Source organism: Tachyglossus aculeatus, chromosome 7 (genome assembly GCF_015852505.1).
Source record: "Tachyglossus aculeatus isolate mTacAcu1 chromosome 7, mTacAcu1.pri, whole genome shotgun sequence".
NCBI lineage: Eukaryota > Metazoa > Chordata > Mammalia > Monotremata > Tachyglossidae > Tachyglossus > Tachyglossus aculeatus.
In genome coordinates, this window is record NC_052072.1 from 54,702,122 (window position 1) to 54,721,663 (window position 19,542).

Below are 19,542 nucleotides of genomic sequence, written 5' to 3' on the forward strand. Positions count from 1 at the left end.
TCCCTATGAAAAAACAACACTTGAGGCTTAAAAATCCAAATGTGTGCTTCTGATGATGATGTTAAAAATCTCTAGAGACACAGTGAAAGTACTTCATTTGCAAACAGTTCTATTCAGCTATTGAATCAGCAGGGTGCAAGTCAGTGCTAGTTTCCAGGAACAATTTTTGCGAGTGTTTATTATTGGACACAGAACACTGGACAGGACATGACAGAATGGGGGCTAGAAAGGCCTAGAGCATACTCTGTCCATTAGATGGATAAGCTGAAATTATTGTTCCCATCAGCCTAGTGATCTTTTGTTCTATTTTGCTCTGCAATAATCCCATTTACCCTTACAGTGTGTTCCGGCACACATCTGAGATCACTACCTGGCATATAGTAAGTGCTTAATAAATATTAAAAAACAACAATAACAACAAAACCAAAACACACAGTGCAGAAAGATCATCTGTTGTGCTGACATTATTGCTCTCCCTGATCATCTTTATCATCTGTGTTTACTGTGAACCTACTGAATGCAGAGCAGGGTAATAGGGGCATGGAAATATTCAACAGATGTAAATTACAGGATTCCCACCTACAAAGACTATCGGTATATGTGTATATATAGATATATTTACATAAAATCATTTTTGAAGATGGCACTATTGATGATGAGGTCCTAGTCATGTAGGAAAGTGTGGCTGAAATGATCAATTGATGAAACAATAGAGAATCAGCATGGCCTACTGCAAAGAGTGTGGGCCTGGGTTCTAATCCCCGCTTGGCTACTTGTCTGCTGTGTGACCTCGTGCAAGTCACTTCACTTCTCTGTGTTTCAGTTACCTCATCTGTAAAATGGTGATTAAGAGTGTGAACCCTAACTGGACAGGGACTGGGTCCAACCTAATTATGTTGCGATTACCAAGCGCTTAGTACAGTGCTTGGAAAATAGTAGCATTTTACAAATGCTATTTAAAAAAAAATATACTTCAGACTATGCTTCACCAAATCTTTAAATCAGTTGTTCTTGCCTCCCAGCTTGCATATCCCCTCTTCTGGTTCTCCATACACCAACTATTTCCATATCCTGCTGTCATCAATTTTCCTGACAATAATAATAATAATAATAATAACAATAACAATAATTGTAGTATTTATTAAGTGCTTACTTTGTGCCAGGCACTGTGCTAAATGCTGGAGTGGATACAAGCAAGTCAGGTTGGACACAGCTCCTGTCCCATGTGGGACTCCCAATCCTGCTTTTGCAGATGAAGTAAGTGAGGCCCAGAGAAGTGAAGTGACTTGCCCAAGGTCACACAGCAGACAAGTGGCAGAGTTGGGATTATAACCCATGACCTTGTGACTCCCAGGCCTGTGCTCCGTCTACTACACCATGCTGCTTCTGCTGTGTCCTCTCTGCAGAGCTGCACTGCTGTGAGCATTTGCTACAATTCTGGCTAATCAACTGTGTTCTAGGACTGCATTGTTGCTAGTCTTGGGCTACCATTTCATGGTGTGTAGAGCTCCTAGGTAGCGCTGGTGAAACTTTCCCAAGAGCTGGATTCATTCCATCACATTTACTGAACATTTACTCTGCACAGAGCACTGTACTAAGTGCTAGGAAGACGACATGTCTTCTTGTGGTAGGTGCAGGTCTCACAGCCACATAGAAAGTTGGGCATCACCTCCTGGAAATGCCAACTGCATTGGGACAATGAAACTAACACTAGAGGGCTTTGTTCCCAAAGATTTTGGGGCACAGTGGGCAGTTGCACTGACCCACTCTGCCTCTTTGGGCCAGAAAGAAATGGAAAGGGGAGCCAAAATGCTACATGTGCCCATGCTCTCAGGAGGACTAGGAACAGATGGAGAACTTCACGAATGCTTCTATTCCCAAAGTCCCACGGAGGCGAGCTGTCTTCCCAACTCACCGATGTCCGGTCCTCCAGTCAACTTGGGTGATCCCTCAAGATTCAGTGGGCATTGGAACAGCCGTCTCAGTTTCAAGCTACAGAGGGATAGGTCAGCTTCAGTTGCCTCCCAGACCAGTACCAGATCCTGCCTCCGCACAATCACCAATGGCACCAGGGCCAGCTGCAGCCCAAATGCTTTCAAACGGGATCCACGGACGCAAACTCCTTCACATCCCTGGTGAATTCCCCCTGATTGCTGGTGGACAGGGTTTTCTCCTCTCCTCTTTTGTCTCATTCTCCTCCTCCTCCTCTGTCCCTTCTTCCTTTTCTCCCTCCCCCTCCTCTCTAGTTGCCTTCCCCCTTTTCTAGTTACGTTTTCCTCTTTATTTCTCCCTATTTTTCCTCCCCTGTTCCTTTAAAGCCCCGCCCCTTCAATATTGCTCCTCCTCTTTCTCCGCCTCCTCCTGGTGTTTGTTAAATGCTTCTTATGTACCGGCTCCACCACTAATCAGCTGTGTGACCTTGGGCAAGCCACTTCACTTCTCTGTGCCTTAGTTACCTCATCAGTAAAATGGTGATTAAGACTGAGCCCCATGTGGGACAACCTGATTACTCTGTATCTATCCCAGTGCTCAGTGCTAGGCACATAGTAAGTACTTAATAAACACCATACTACTACTACTACTAATACTACTACTACTAAGCACTGTTCTAAGTGCAGGGGTAGGTACAGGTTAATCAGGTTGGATGCAGTCCCTGTCTCATTTGGGGCTCACAGTCTAAGCAGGAGGGAGAACAGTGATTGAATCCCCATTTTACAGTTGAGGAGCCTGAAACATAGAGAAGTGAAGTGACTTGCCCAAGGTCACCCAGCAAAAAATTGGCAGAGCTGGAATTAATAATAATTATGCTATTCGTTAGGTGTTTACTTTGTGCCAGGCACTGTACTGAGCTCTGGGGTGGATACAAACAAATTGTGATGGACGCAGTCTCTGTTCCACATGCAGCCCACAGCCTCAATCCCCATTTTACAGATGAGGTAACTGAGGCACAGAGAAGTGAAGTGACTTGTCCAAGATCACACAGACAAACGGCGGAGCTGGGATTAGCACCCAAATTTTCTGTCTCTCAGGCCCGTACTCTTTCCACTAGGCCAAGCTGCTTCTCATGCTCCTTGCTTCAGTGGCTCCCTGCCCCCCTTCTCCCTTGACCACTACAGATTTATAAGCCTTCAGTGTGGAATGGGGCTTGATGTTGTTTTCTATTTCTGTGTTTCCACTATTGGAGACTGCCTCAGTCACATGAACCTCATGAAACTTCTTCTGGTAGAGAGGAACTTGTTTGATTTCAGTGCATGAAACTTGTCTGTCTGCCACAGTTGTCTCCCCTTATACCATGTGATATTAAAATGGGCGAAACACTCTGTACATATTATCTTTTAAACCCCATTACTAAACACTCATCTTCACATTCACATTCCTTTCTTCTTCATTATGGATGCACTATCTTTACAGTAATGACTGTGGTATTTGTTAAGTGTTAAGTGCTCTGTGCTAAGCATTCATTTATTTATTCAATCATATTTATTGAGCACTTGCTGTGTGCAGAGCACTGTACTAAGCGCTTGGGAAGTACAAGTTGGCAACATACAGAGACGGTCCCTACTAAACAGTGGGCTCACAGTCTAGAAGGGGCACTGTTTTAAGTGCTGGGGTAAATACAAGATAATCAATCATTCATATTTATTAAACACTTACTGTGTGCAGAGCACTGTATTAAGCACTTGGGAGAGTACAATACAACAATAAACAGACACATTACCTGCCCACAATGAACTTACAGTCTAGAAGGTTCCACATGGGGCTCACAGTCTAAACAGGAGGGAGAGCAGGTATTGAATCTCCTTATTGTGGATGAGGGAACTGAGGCACAGAGAAGTTGCCCAAGTTCACAGAACAGACAAGTGGCAGTGAGGATTAGAACCCAGGTCCTATGACTCCCAGTTCTATGCTCTCTTCCCTAGGCCACACTACTTCTCTAATATTCTTGTAAGCTCCTTGAAGTCAGGGAATATGTCTACTAACTCTATTGTACTCTTCTAAGTGCTTAGTGCAGTGCTCTGTCCCCTAGAAGGCTCTAAAATACTATTGATTGGTTGATTTATTGAGAGGTTGCTGATCAGCAGTCGATCTTCACTTCTTACTTGAAGGGTAGGCTCAAAAAATCCCTTTGGCCCAAATCATACTTGTCATCACAGGGGGGCTTTTCCCCCAGGCTTCCCTGCACAAAGGCATGGGTCCGAATGGTACTGCATAAGTCTCCTTGCTAGTCACCCAACCTCCAGCCTCTCCACTGTCCTGTTCTTCCTTTTTCTCTCTGCTTCCTGGACCGTTTCTATAAATATAATAATAATAATGATGATGATGATAATTATGGTACTTAAGTGCATATTATGTAACAATCATTGTTCTAAGTGCTAGGATTGAAACAAATTAATGAGGTTGGACACAGATCCTGTCCCAGATGGGGCTCACACTTTTAAGCCCTATTTTACAAATGAGTTAACTGAGGCCCAAAGAAGGGAAGTGACTTGTCTAAGGTCACGCTGGAGACATTTGGCAGAGCTGGGATTAGAACTCAGGTTTTTCTGATTTTCAGGCCCGTGCTCTACCCACAAAGCCATGCTGCTTCTCATAGTGTAGTTCTAAATTTTGGGCATATCTTCCCACTCCTCAAAATCCCCCAATAGCTGCCCATTCTTCTCTGCAACAAGTGGAGACTACTGATCAGCTCTCTCCCACCTACTTAACCTCACTTCTCTTCCATTATAACCCAGCTCCCACCTTCACTCCTCTCAAGCCAGCCTATTCACTAGTGCATGGCCTGGTGGCAAAAGCACGGGCTTGGAAGTCAGAGGTGGAGGATTCTAATCCCAGTTCTGACACTTATCTGCTGTCTGACCTTGGGTAAGTCATTTCACTTCTCTGTGCCTCCATTACCTCATCTGTAAAATGGGGATTGAGACTGTGAGCTCCACATGGGACAAGCTTATTACCGTCTATCTACCCAGCACTTAGAACAGTGTTTGGCACATAATAAGTGCTTAACAAATACCATAATAATAATAATTACTATTATTATTATTAAGTGTTCTTGTCTCTCCCACATTAACCCCTCAATCACTCCCTCCTTCCTGCTTGGAACTTCTTTCCCCATCTTCCAAGCCCAAGATAGCATCTCTTCCAGGAGGTCTTCCCTGATATGTTGCTCCCTATTGCCATTTCAGCACTTCTGAGTCACCTAAGCTTTAAAGTACTAACCCAGTTCCAGCATATGTCACTTAGATATATATCTTTAAGCACTGTTGCTTACTCCTACCTGTAATTTATTTTAGTGTCTGTCTCTCCCACTAGATGATAAGATCTTTAAGGGCAGGAGTCATGTTTAACTCCATTGTACTCTCCCAAGCACTTAGTACAGTGCTCTGCCCAGAGTAAATGCTCAAGAAATACTACTGATTGATGAACTGGTAGGGTAAAACACTAGAGCTATGAACTAACGGTTTAGCTTGTTGCTCTCCCTACCTCTTTTAACCTTTTGTTCTCCTGTTTCCCCAGTTCTCTTTCTCTCCCTTTTTTTTTGGTTGGTATAGGTTAAGTGCTTACTATGTGCCAGTCATAAATAGATTCAAGCTAAACAAGTTGGACACAGTCCATGTCTCACATGATGCTCACAGTCTTAATTCCCATTTTACAGATAACTGAGACATAGATAAATTAAGTGACTTGCCCAAGGTCACATGACAGACAAGTGGTAGAGCTGGGATTAGAACCCAGGTCCCCAGGCTCCCAGGCCCATGCTCTATTAACTTGGCCACACTGCTTCCCATCTGCTTCTGCTTGTCATCTCCTGGGGAGCTGAAAATCAAGTACAAATCTCCAGTAATTGCCTCTGAGCCAGAGGATCTGTGTTTAATCACAGCTCTGCCATTTGCTTGCTAGGTGACCTTGGCAAGTCACTTGATTTATCTGTGCCTCAGTTTCCTCAACTGTAAAATGGGGATTCAATACCTGCTCCCCCTTTCCTGTAGACTGTGAACCCCACATGGGACGTTCAGTTATGATACAATTCTCATGGTCTCAAGAGCTGACAATGGGTGTACAATCATTAACGACTGCCTTGCTTTTGATAATTCACACATCTCCAACTTCAGCTATAGTTGCTTGGCTCATACTGTCATTTAATAATACCCAGTCAATCAATCAATCAATCAATTAATCATATTTACTGAGTGCTTACTGCGTGCAGAGCACTATACTAAGTACTTGGGAGATTACAATATAACAGAATTGGGAGACACATTCCCTCCCCACAACAATCTTGCAGTCTAGAGAGGAAATGAATTGAGTGAAAAGTGAAAAAAGCCTCTGTAACTCCAGTGAGCATCTGTGGAAAGGCAGATTGAAATGAGTGCCAGTCAGAGAGCAGACTGGGTGATTTTAACTGACCTTAGGCACTCTGAGTAATCGAAAACATTATGTTCCTTGTAAATCTTGGTAAAAAGGTGGTGGTTGGTTTCTTAGATTTCCCCAATCCCCCGAAGGATTTCGGTCACTCGCATTATTGTGTGAGATTACAAGGTTTGTTTCTGGGTCAGCTGCCTTCCCAAACGGTAAGTTTCCTGTGTAGTGGATACTCGACTTCTCCTGAGACAATGCCTCATGTCAGGAGGCTGAGAGCAATATTCAGAAGAGGGTGGAGAAAGCAAATTAGAGAAAGGACCAGTTCACCAATTTCACAGATCCAGTGGGAGCAGGGACCCTATAGTCTCATTTGGGCATTGGTAAAAACCCTGGATAAGGATTTCTCCTGAGGACTCTTCAGTGCTCACAAAACATTTATTTACTTAGTTTCCTTCACTAATCTATAGTTCCTCAAGGACAGGTATCATTTCTACTTACTCTGTTGTACTCTCCCAAGCACTTAGTACAGTGTTATGCACAGAGTAAACTTTCAATAGATACTATCTATTGATCATTATGGGCAGGGAATGTGCCTGCCAATTCTGTTGTATAGCACTTTCCCAATGCTTAACACAGTGCTCTGCACATAGTGAGTGCTCAATAAATACCATTGATTGATTGATTGAAGACTTTCAGGAAACTGCATGTAGCTCATTGAATCTGGGGCTTAATTTCCAGGTGATTGTAACTCCAGAAGTGAAAAGTTAATAATAACAATAATAATAATGGCATTTGTTAAGCGCTTCCTATGTGCCAGGCACCGTTCTAAGTGCTGTGGTAGATAATAATAATAATAATAATAATGGCATTTATCAAGCACTTACTATGTGCAAAGCACTGTACTAAGCACTGGGGAGATTATAAGGAGATCAGGTTGTCCCACGGGGGGCTCACAGTCTTCATCCCCATTTTACAGATGAGGGAACTGAGGCCCAGAGAAGTTAAGTGACTTGCTCAAAGTCACACAGCAGACAAGTGGCAAAGTCATGATTAGAACACATAACCTTCTGACTCCCAGGCCTGTGCTCTATCCACTATGCCATGTAGCTTCTCCAACCATAGTGGACACATCCCTTTTCCAGACCAAATATTTTTTAACCCAAATTCTGGAATGGAGAAGAATCTTCTAAATATGGAAATTCACAAAAGAAAACACTTTCTTTTTAAAAACTGATGTTTCCTCTCAAGGCCTGATGTTACTTTCTCAAACATCTTTCATTTTGAAAGTAAACCTTATCCACCATAGACTCGCTCCAAATTGAGGAGCAGCTTGGCCTAATGGAAAGAGCATGGGCTTGGGAGTCAGAGGCCCTGGGTTCTAATCCCAGCTCTGCCGCTTACCCGCTGTGTGACTTCGGGGAAGTCACAACTTCTCTGGGCTTCAACTGCCTCTTCTGCAAAATGGGGATTCAGTAGTTGTTCTCTCGCCTATGTAGACTGTGAGGCCCATTTAGGACCTGATTATGTTCTATCTTCCCTGGTGACTAGTATAGAATTTACCACACAGTAAGCACTTAATAAATGCCACAATTATCATTATTATAACTACTGCTTTTCACTTTTGCATTACTTTAAAGTCATGAGGTTTCTGAGAAAAATGATCACATTCTCTTCCTTGCTGCCCTTTCACCTTTGTTCATGTTCCAACTGCCCAGATTGAATCCAGCTTTCATGCTTTCAGACTGTCAGGCATCTCCAGTGTGTAAAGAGTAAACACGAAGGAAAATAAGGAACACGGAAATTGGAGATTAATAGGAGATAATGAGGGGCAGATCAAGTTTCAACGTCTTGCCTGAGTAATGCAAATACACAGTCATCCTAAAGAAAGGTTAAATCCAATTTTGTCTAGAGTTTAGGATCAGGAAAATCCTTTCGACAAAAACTTTGCTTAGAGTAAAATGAAACTTGACTGCTTTTGGATCAGCTGGTAATGCTAACCTTGCTTGGACACAAACTTGGAGAGTTTTCAGGAAGAAACTTGACTGCTTTTGGATCAGATGGTAATGCTAACCTTGCTTGGACACAAACTTGGAGAGTTTTCAGTAAGAAAAATGGGCAGAAAGAGAGTTTCCTCATCTGTAAAATGGGGATTGAATCCTCCCCCCTCCCCACTTTTAGGATTATGATCCCTATGTGGGGCAGGGACTACGTTCAACCTGATTATCTTGTCTCTACCCCAGTGCTTAGTACAGTTCTTGGCACATAGTAAATACTTAATCAGTATCATAAAGAATGGCCACTGAGAACTGAAAAAAATTCACATGTAAACTTTAGATTATAGATAATTGAGAACGCTGCAAAACCTCATATAGCACAGTGGTTGTGTCCTTGGAGATGTCTTATGAAAAAAGTTCTCTAAATCATTGAGGCAGTGAGGCCCAGGGAGGACAACCTAACCTCTTGCAATCTGACTTCTGGCCCTCTCTAAGGTCACCCATTATCTCCTTCTTGCCAAATACAATGGCCTCTACTCCATCCTAATCCTCCTGGGCCTCTCAGCTGCCTTCTGGACTGTTGACCACCCCCTTTTCCTGGAAACATTATCTTACCTTTCTGCACCAAAACTGTCCAATTCCGGTTTTTCTCCTATCATTCTGGCTGCTCCTCCTCAGTCTCTTTCACCAGCTGCTCCTCTGCCTCCCACCTTCAACTGTGGGGGTCCCTCAGAGCTCAGTTCTGGGTCCCTTTCTATTTTTCACCTACACCCACTCCCTCAGAGAACTCGTTTGCTCCCACAGCAGAGGATTCCCAAATCTACCTCTCCAACCCTGACCTGTCTCCTTCTTTGCAGATTCGAGAAGTGGCGTGGCTCAGTGGAAAGAGCCTGGGCTGGGGAGTCAGAGGTCATGGGTTATAATCCCAGCTCCTCCACTTGTCTGCTGTGTGACTTTGGGCAAGTCACTTGATTTCTCTGTGCCTCAGTTCCCTCATCTGTAAAATGGGGATTAAAACTGTGAGCCCAATGTGGGACAACCTGATTACCCTGTATCTACCCCAGTGCTTAGAACAGTGCTTGGCACATAGTAAGTGCTTAACAAATACCAACATTATTATTATTATTATTTCCTCTTGAATGCAGATAAATCTACCTGGATGCCCTGCTGAGCCCTCAAACTTAACATGTCTGAAACAGAACTCTTCATGTTCCTAACCAAACCCTGTCCTCTTCCTCACTTTCCCATCACTGTAGATAGCACCACCATTCTCTGTCTCACAAGCCCATATTTTCTCTGTCTCACAAGCCCTTGACATTTTCCTTGACTTACCTCTCTCATTCCACCCTCATACTCAATCTGTCATCAAATCCTGTCAGTTCTATCTTCACACTATCTCTAGATCCAGACTTTCTTCTCCATCCAAACTTCAACCACACTGATCATATCTCACCTTGACCACTTGCATAAGCCTCCTCGCTGCCTTCCCTGCATTCTGCCTCCTCCCCTCTCAACCATATTTTGCTCTGCTGTACAGATCAGTTTCCTGAAAAAAATTCAGGCCACATCACCCCCAAAACATACAATAGCTGCCCATCTATCTCCACATTATTATATTGTTATATTGTACTCTCCCAAGTGCTAAGTACAGTGTTCTGGAACACAATAAGAATTGACTGACCGGCATTAAACAAAAACTCCTTGGCTCTGAGGCATTCAATAAGCACTCCCCTCTAACTTCACCTTGCTGATCTTCTACTACAACCCAGCCTTCAAAGTTCACCCCTCTAACACCAACCTACACATTGTACCTTGATCTTGTCTTTCTTGTTGCTGACCCCTTGCTATGTCCTCCTTCTGGCCTGAAACTCCCTCCCCATTCATATTATAATTGTAATATTTGTTAAGCACCTATTATATGCCAAGCACTTGCTGAGCGCTGGGACAGATACAAGATAATCAGGTCCCTCTTGGGGCTTACAGTCTGAGAGAGAACAGGTATTGAATCCTCATTTTGCAGATGAGGGAACTGAGGCACAGAGAAATGAAATGACTTGCCCAAGGTCACACAGCAGGTAAGTGGAGGAGCCGGGTTTAGAACCAGGCCTTCTGACTCCCAGGCCCATGCCCTTATCACTAGGCCAGGCTGCTTCCCACAGACCACCATCCTCCCAACCTAACAAAGTCCTACTAAAGTCATACCTCCTCCTAGAGCCCTCCCTGACTTCCCCTATTTGCCCTCTCTTCTTAACCACTTGATATTCACCCCACCCCCAGAGAACTTGCATGCATACCAATCAGTCGTATTTACTGTTGATACATCCACTTCCTCTGACTCCTAAGTCCGTGCTCTTGCCACTAAGCCACACTGCTTCACAATACAACTTGCTGAGGATTAGTCCATTTTCAGCAGCTTCCTGCTAACTACTCCCCACATTCTTTTATGGTCTGCTCTATTTAGTCATTTTATCAACTGCATTTTTCTCCAAATCATCTATCCATCAATCAGTACAATAAATGTGCATATGGCTGCTCAAACTAGATAGCTAAATTTAGACCATGAGATAAGTTCATCAGACAGAATGTTCCCAAACATAAAAACTTGCTATTTCATGGGAAGCAATGTGGCTTAGTGGATAGAACACAGGCCTGGGAGTCAGAAGGTCATGAGTTAATAATAATAATAATGATGGCATTTGTTAAGTGCTTACTATGTATAAAGCACTGTTCTAAGCACTGGGGAGGATACAAGGTGATCAGGTTGTCCCACGTGGGGCTCACAGTCTTAATCCCCATTTTACAGATGAGGTAACTGAGGCACATGGAACTTAAGTGACTTGCCCAAAGTCACACAGCTGACAAGTGGTGGAGCTGGGATTAGAACTCATGACCTCTGACTCCCAAGCCCGTGCTCTTTCCATTGAGCCACACTGCTTCTCTATACAAATAATAATAATAATGTTGGTATTTGTTAAGTGCTTACTATGTGCCAAACACTGTTCTAAGCGCTGGAGGGATACAAGGTAATCAAGGTTGTCCCACGTGGGGCTCATAGTCTTAATCCCCATTTTACAGATGAGGGAACTGAGGCACAGAGAAGTTAAGTGACTTGCCCAAAGTCACACAGCTGACAAGTGGTGGAGCTGGGATTAGAACCCATGACCTCTGACTCCCAAGCCCGTGCTCTTTTCACTGAGCCACACTGCTTCTCTATAGTTCTATACTACAGAACTATAGAACTATTAGAAATATACAATTAGAACTATACAGTCCTAATACTGGCTCTGCCATGTGTTTGCTGTGTGGCCTTGGGGAAGTCACTAGACTTCTCTGGGCCTCGTTACCTCATCTGTACAATGCGGATGAAGAGTGTGAGCCTTATGTGGGACAGGAACTATGTCCAACCTGACTAACTTGTATCTACCCAGTGGTTAGAACAGTGCTTAGCATATAGTAAGCGCTTATTAAGTACCATAATTATTATGGGAAATCAAATTTCAGAAGTGTGGCCTCAGAGTTAGAAGATCAAATGAGAAGTACAGAAACCAATTTCCTTTTCCTTGCTTACAGCCCAGGAATCAATGGTATTCACTGAACACTAACTGTGGGCAGAGCACTGTACTAAGTGCTTGGGAGAGTACAATGCCACAGATCTGGTATACACATTCCCTGCTCACATGAGTTTACAGTCTAAAAATGGACTCTGGCAGAAATATGTCCAGAGTGGCTTCTCCAAGCCTTGGTCTGGTGGTCATTGGTGTATGCATAGACTTCTTACAACCTCTACCTCAATTCCTTCATCTTTTAATCGGCAGAACAGTATATACCTAAAATCAACAATAGTTGGATTTCATGATGATTAATGAGACAAAAAGTTGCTAGGCCCTAGGGTGGTAAATGACGATTTCATATGAAGTACATCTCATCTTTCAAAACAAAGGACAGTGATCTATGCAGGTATCAACAGTAATTATAGTAATAGTGATAATTATTATTACTATGGTATCTGTTTAATACTATTTGCCAAGCGCCTAAATACAAAACAGGTAGATTTCAAGCTCCTTGAGGGCAGAGATCATGTCTACTAACTCTACTGTATTCTCCCCAGCACTTAGTACACAGCTCTGCACACATGGATTGTAAATTCTTTGAGGTCAGGGATCATATCTACTAACCCTATTTTAAAGTGAATAAAACAGTGCTCTGTACAGAGTATGTATTTTCAATATACTATTGGTTTTGGTAATGATATAACTAAGAACTCAGGAAAATATTTTTAAAAATCAGAAATCTACAAGGAGGTAAAATATGGCCAGATTAATAAAGAATAGCATACCTGGAGTTGTATCTACCCTTGATTTATAATGAAAGAAATGCTAGGGTTTAAGCAATTACTTAATTTTATATTTCAAATTTGTAATGCCTTAGGATGCATGATAGTGTTATTGTAATGACAATACTACAATCACATCCCGGACATTTAAAAGAGTAGTCTACTAGATAAGTATTTTTTAATGGCATTTGTTAAGAGCTTACCATGTGCCAGGGACTATACTAAGCACTGGGTAGATACAAGCTGATCAGGTTGGACAAAGTCTATGTTCTTAATCCCCATTTTACAGAAGACACAATGGAAGCACAGGGAAATGAAATGATTTACCCAAAGACACACAGCAGACAAGTGGCAGAGCTAGGGTTAGAATCCTGGTCCTTCTCACTCTCAGGCCCATGTTCTATCCACTAAGCCATGTTTCTGCATGTGTTTACAAGGCTAAGATATAGATTTTAACTTTTACTTTCAGAGTTGAAATGGCAAGGCCAGAGGAGTCAGTGGTATGAGCAGACAATACAAAGGTGCCAAGGGTTAACTTTGGCAAGCCCTGAAGAACACCAAGCTGTGGCTAGCCTGGGCCTGGAAGAAAAATGCCCGCTAACCAGAGGAGATAAGAACAGTCTCTACAGTTCCATTCACTCCATACCCTAATAGTCACAGTTGCTACTAAAAGATCATGAGGCATAAATGAGCAGGAGATTTCCTACCTCCATTGTGTTATCCCTTTGTAATCAAGTTCTTCCTCGTATCAACTGACGGAAGGGAAGATCATGGGCCTGGGAGTCAGAAGGGCCTGGGTTCTAATCTCGACTCTGTCAATTGTCTGTTGTGTGACCCTGGGCAAGTCATTTCACTTCTCTGGGCCTCATTTGCCTCATCTGTAAAATGGTAATTAAGACTGTGAGCCCCAAGTGGGACCTGGACAGTGTCCAATGTGATTAGCCTGTGTCTACCCCAGTGCAAGTACAGTGACTAGCACATAGTAAGTGCTCAACAAATACCATTAAAAAAATGAAAAACAAAACCTGATAACTCTCCTGTTTCCATTTAGATCTATTTCCTTATTTTGATTCTCCATAAGCAAAGAAAATGAAAGATCAGTGTCTACCCAATCAAAATCCTTCAAAGACTTAAAGGCAGGTAATAAACCACTTTTAAAAATCATTCTATGCCCTTACACTTTTATATTTTCACCAGATCTATGCTTTTCATTGGATTGTCTCCAGTTATTCTACATGGCTTTTAATCAGCAGTCACTAAATTTGGGCTCATTAAAATGTGATCAGTACATAGTAGAGCTGAAGTACCATGTTTGTTTTAAAATAACAAGCCAATGTCATTGCTTCCTTCCTATTCAGGCTCTGGTCAACTCTGATCCCCCTCTCTTCCCACCCAGGGCTCTTTTTCATGGAATTGTTCTAGCAAATTTTTCAACTCCTGTGTTTGGGATGCTTATTTTTCACTCTTAGAAGCACTGTCTTGCACTTACCTCCTTGAATTTCATCTAACATTCTAAGAATCATATTTCCAATTTTCCTAGCTACTTTGGTAATAGGAATAATAGTGGTATTGGTAAAGCACTTATTATGTGTCAAAGACTAGGCTAAGCGTTGGGGTAATCAAATCAGATCCAACACCTTGTCCAACATAGGGTTCAAAGACTTATGGGGACAGAGCTGATATTTAGTCTCCATTTTAAAGATGAGGAAATTGAGGCACAGAGAAGTTGTGAGGTCAAGCAGTAGGCAAGTGCCGGAGCTGGTATTAGAACCCAGATATTCTGACTCCTGTGATCTTTCCATTAGGCCATGCTGCTTCTCTGGCATTTTGGGATTACATTCCTATCTTCCAAAATACTAGTAACAAATATATGTATTTGGTATCAGCTAAGAACATACTAGATATCAGGCATTATACTGAGCACTGGGGGTAGACACAAACTAATCAAGTTGGACACAGCCCATGTCCACATGGGGCTAACAGTCTCAATCCCCATTTTACAGATGAGGTAACTGAGGCACGGATAAATTAAGTGACTTGCCCAAGGTCACAAAGCAGACAAATGGTCCTTCTGACTCCCAGGCCCTAGTTCTATACACTAGACGACGCTACTTCTCAAGATACAGAAGCAGCATTGCATAGTGGCTAGAGATGGGTCTCGGAATTAGAAAGTCATCGGTTCTAATTCTGGATCTGCCCCTTACCTGCTGTGTGATCTTGGGAAAGGTTACTTCACATCTCTGTGCCTCGGTTACCTCATCGGCAAAATAAGGATCGAGGCTGCGAACCCCACCTTGGTTGGAGGCTGTGTTCAACTCAATTTGCTTGTATCCACCCCAGCACTTAGTACAGTGCCTAGCACATACTAAGCACTTAACAAATACCATCATCATTATTATTTTGATTATAACACTGCTTGCCACATCTCCCCAGGTTAATTCTGGGCTATTGATGTTACCCTTTAGGGATAACCCTCAAGATATCTATCTTTCCACCTAACTGTGGCATTGCCCAGACAACATTTACCTAGTTTATCCAGGAAGATATCATTTGGGATGGAATCTAAAGCTAGATTGATTTTATTCAGTCAATCACATTTATGGAGCACTTACTGTGTGCAGAGCACATACAATACAACAATAAATAAACACATTCCCCGCACACAATGAGCTTACATCTGGCATGATTTGCTTTTCACAGAGCCATGTTGGTTTTCCACATATGTTTTTCTAGGGAGTCACAGATAACAATTTGGTCTCAATAATAATAGTAATAATGGTATTTGTTAAGTGCTTACTTTGTGCCAGACACTTTACTAGGCACTGGGGTGGACACAAGAAAATCAGGTTGGGGACAGTCCCTGTCCCACATGGGGCTCCCAGTTTCAAGCCCCATTTTACAGATGAGGTAACTGAGGCCCAGAGAAGTGAAGTGCCCAAGGTCACACAGCAGACTAATGGAGGATCCGGAATTAGAACCCACCACCTTCTGACACCCAGGCCCATGCTTGATCAACTCCATGCTGCTTCATTCATTCATTCAATCATATTTATTGAGTGCTTACTGTGTGCAGAACACTGTAGTAAGCACTTGGAAAGTACAATTTGGCAATAGATAGAGACAATCCCTACCCAATAACGGGCTTAAGTCTAGAAGCGGGGAGACAGACAACAAAACAAAACAAGTACACAGGTATCAATGGCACCAGAATACATAAATAGAATTACAGATATATACACATCATTAACAAAATAGAGTGATAATAATAATTCTTCCTAAGTATGGATGTCAAACTGAATGTGGTAGTAGTATTCAAGGATAGAAATAGGGTTAGGGATCCAGATCTATGAATCCCTGACTCAAAGGGCTCATCACTACATATTAGAGTTTTTAGTAACTAACCACTGATTTTGAGTTGAGAAAGAATGGGATGGAACAGCCCCCACTCAGGACATGTTTGATTCCATATCTTTTGCTGCATTATCAAGGATGTGATCTGAAACTCAGGAAGTGCCCAACAAATACCACTGAATGATTGATGATATGGCAGGGGTGGTCAAGTCTCATGAACAGAAGAGCAGCAAAATGAAAACATAATATGGCCAAGAACCTTGTATTGAAGCAGATTCCTTTAGTTGAATGGTGAGCAGGTGTTCTGGGGGAGGGAGGCTGGGAATGGGTGCTGGCATTCTTGGAGGTGGGTGAAGAAGGTGGTGAGTGGTGACAGAGAGAAAGGGCATGGGCTGAGGTGGAACAGAGGGTGACATACCCCTCCCTGGCCAGGACCCATGACACCACTGCCCAGAAGGCTGGAGTAGCAGTTCAGTGCAGCAGCACAATAAAGAATAATACAGTATATGTGCTGCAAGGCAAGTGAAGAAGCAACATGTGATCAGTGAACCACAGTTTGCTCCTCCCCACTGCATTCTGAATTGAAGGATTTGACTGGTAGGTTAATAAAATCCAATTAAGAGAAAAGGACTAGAATCGGGTCTGCTGTAAGTCTGCAACGTCAGCTTCCTGAAACGATTTATCCAATTTCTGAATCAGTAGGAAGGCAAATCAAAGATACCAGGGTTAAATCCTTCATTTGGATTTGCTCCCTTTTTTCATTCCTCCCCCAGAACTTATGTACATATCTGAAATTTATTTATGTATATTAATGCCTGTCTCCCGCTTTAGACTATAAACTCACTGTGGGCAGGAAATGTGTCTGCCAACTCTGATATATTGAACTCTCCCAAGTGCTTAGTACAGTGCTCTGCACACAGCAAGCACTCAATAAATACAATTGATTGATTGACTGATTGAAAATAGGAGTTTGGAGTAAAAACCACTGATTTAGATGCAAAATCAGACCTTCTGTTTTTTCCATGATCCTTTTTCAAATTTATACCTTACATAGCATTTAAATAGAAAATATTTTAGCCAGATGATCATATCATCACTCCTATCCATTTGCAGAAAACAATACCCACCTTTCCTAGACCAAACACCCTGGGGCACTCTCATAAACGAAGGCACTAAATACAGGCAGAACAAAAGCAAGATAAACAAGTCTAAATTTGAAGTTATGTTTTCTTAACATAATGCTAGTGTTGGGCAGTGAAATGGAGAGTATAAGGGGTCCCTGCGAGGGGGTTTCCAGATTTGTTCAGATCTACCGGAAAGGACCACTAATCCCAAGAAACCTTTAGGAATGGTCAGGGTGGCTGGATTTGACTTAGGAGAACAGAAGCCTGGTACAATCAAAATGAATAGAATGCTTCCCCCTGGACACCCCGATACATGGTTCTAAAGCATAAGAGACCTCCTGTTCCTGTTAACAAAATGGAACCACTAGTTTCAAAAATTGAAGCTTCAGGTATAAAAATGAGGGAATTAAACAGGCAAAGAGAAGTGGGCTGTTTCTGGAAGGCATATTTTCCTGGCCCTTTCTCCAGTGCCTACTAACATCAGATTAGTAATCAGAGCTCAGATTCCATGTGATTTTTCCCAGTCTCTTCCCTAGTTTACTTCTGCCTCTTCTTTCCACTTTTATAAATCAGCACAGAGAAAATACATAATGAAAAAGCACCAGGGAAAACTCTTTTTATTGCCAAGTTATTATTTGCTAAGGGGCTGCTGGCATGTTTGATTCCATGTCTTTGCCATGTTGTCAAGTACGTGGTCTCTAGTTCTGATTGCCTGGCACCTGAATATTCTCTATGAAGTGCCTGCTGGAATATCAGAATTGACACACAATTTTTTAGGCTTTTCCTAAAATCATCGAAGCTCCCAAGGCTAGCCCCAGCACATTCTCACCTGGATAATTTCAACTCTGCACTTGTCCACTTTCTGTCTGGAAGTCAGGAGAGCTGGTCCTAATCCTAGCTCTGTCACTTGCCTGCCACGTGATTTTGGGCAAGTCACTTAACTTTTCCTTCCCTCGGTTTCTTCATCTGTAAAATGGGGATTAAATACCTGCTTTCCCTCCCATTTGAGTCCAGTGTGGAACAGAGGCTGTGTCTGTTCTAATAATAATAATAATAATAATAATAATAATGATAGCATTTGTTAAGCACTTACTATGTGCGAAGCACTGTTCTAAGTGCTGGGGGGGATACAAGGTGATGAGGTTGCCCCACGTGGGGCTCACAGTTTTAATCCCCATTTTACAGATGAGGTAACTGAGGCACAGAGAAGTTAAATGACTTGTCCAAAGTCACATAGCTGACAAGTGGTGGGAGTCAGGATTAGAACCCATGACCTCTGGCTCCCAAGCATGTGCTGTTTCCATTGAGCAACGCTGCTTTGACTGTATTGTATCTACTTCTCTGCATGGCATATAGTAAGCATTAAACAATTATCATTATTATTATTAGCATTGTCCTGGTAGTCAGAAGGACCTGGGTTCTAATACTGTCTCTATCACTTGTCTGCTGTGTGACCTTGGACAAGTCTCTTTCATTCATTCATTCAATCTTATTTATTGAATGCTTACTGTGGTCAGAACACTATACTAAGCACTTGGGAAAGTACAATACAATAAAAAACAGTGACATTCCCTACCCACAACTTCTCTGTGCCTTGGTTTCCTCATCTGTAAAATGAGGATTAAGACTGTGGGACAGGGACTCTGTCCAACCTGATAAGTTTGTATCTACTCTAGCACTTAGAACAGTGCTTGGCACATAGTGAGTGCTTAACAAATACCATCATTATTATTAGCATTATTATTTCTAAGGAAACATGACGAGGCTGGAAGGGAAACAACCAGATTTGGATGGAGGAATGACAGCTATCCCAAGAACAGTTTCAGAGAATTGTTCCTCCCTAGCTCATTATGGGCAAGGAACGTATCTGTTAACTGTTGTAGGGTACTCTCCCAAGTGCTCAGTATAGTGCTCGGCACACAGTAAGCACTGACTTAATACCACTGATTGACTTGTTCCTGGGGGCCATTCAAACTGAGTTTCTTACCCCTTACCTCCTCTTTCCCTTGGATGTTTGTCTGCTGTCCACCCATGGACAGAGAAGAGGCTGCAGCAGGAGAGGCAGAGGAGCAGGGTCCTGTCTGGTGCCAACCCCGGAGGGAGCTTGGAGCCGGTCTGATGGGAGAGCGGGCCTGGGTCACATGGCCCACCCCCTCACCCTCCCCAAATCAGGACCGAATCACGGGTCAGTCAAGGGACCAAAAGGAAGAAATGCAGCTCCAGGAGCAGAGACACTTGGGGGCGGAGGAAAACTGGTTGCAAATAGTTCCTGCAGTCTCAGAGAGGACGTTTGCTTTAAGTTGGGCAGAGCGCCAGGCAGGACAGGTTGGCACTAAGGCTAGAGGCCAGCGGAGGTGGAGCTCAGTGCCCAGGATTGGTG

At 42.8% G+C, this 19,542-nt stretch overlaps 1 protein-coding gene across 7 annotated transcripts in view; it reads right to left on the reverse strand.

The window, feature by feature from the left end:
• The window catches only part of MLPH (melanophilin), an 87,006-nt gene extending 67,772 nt beyond the window's left edge, over positions 1–19,234 (reverse strand). For 4 of the 7 annotated variants that reach the window (XM_038749140.1, XM_038749139.1, XM_038749138.1 and 1 more), the window contains exon 1: positions 19,157–19,234. The gene's annotated coding sequence lies outside the window, so the exon portion shown is untranslated. Of the gene's footprint in view, positions 1–1,915; positions 1,995–8,050; positions 8,116–19,149 lie in introns of those variants that run through there. The other 3 variants (XM_038749136.1, XM_038749137.1, XM_038749135.1) reach the window with 3 other exon arrangements.
• Positions 19,235–19,542: the final 308 nt, after the last annotated feature.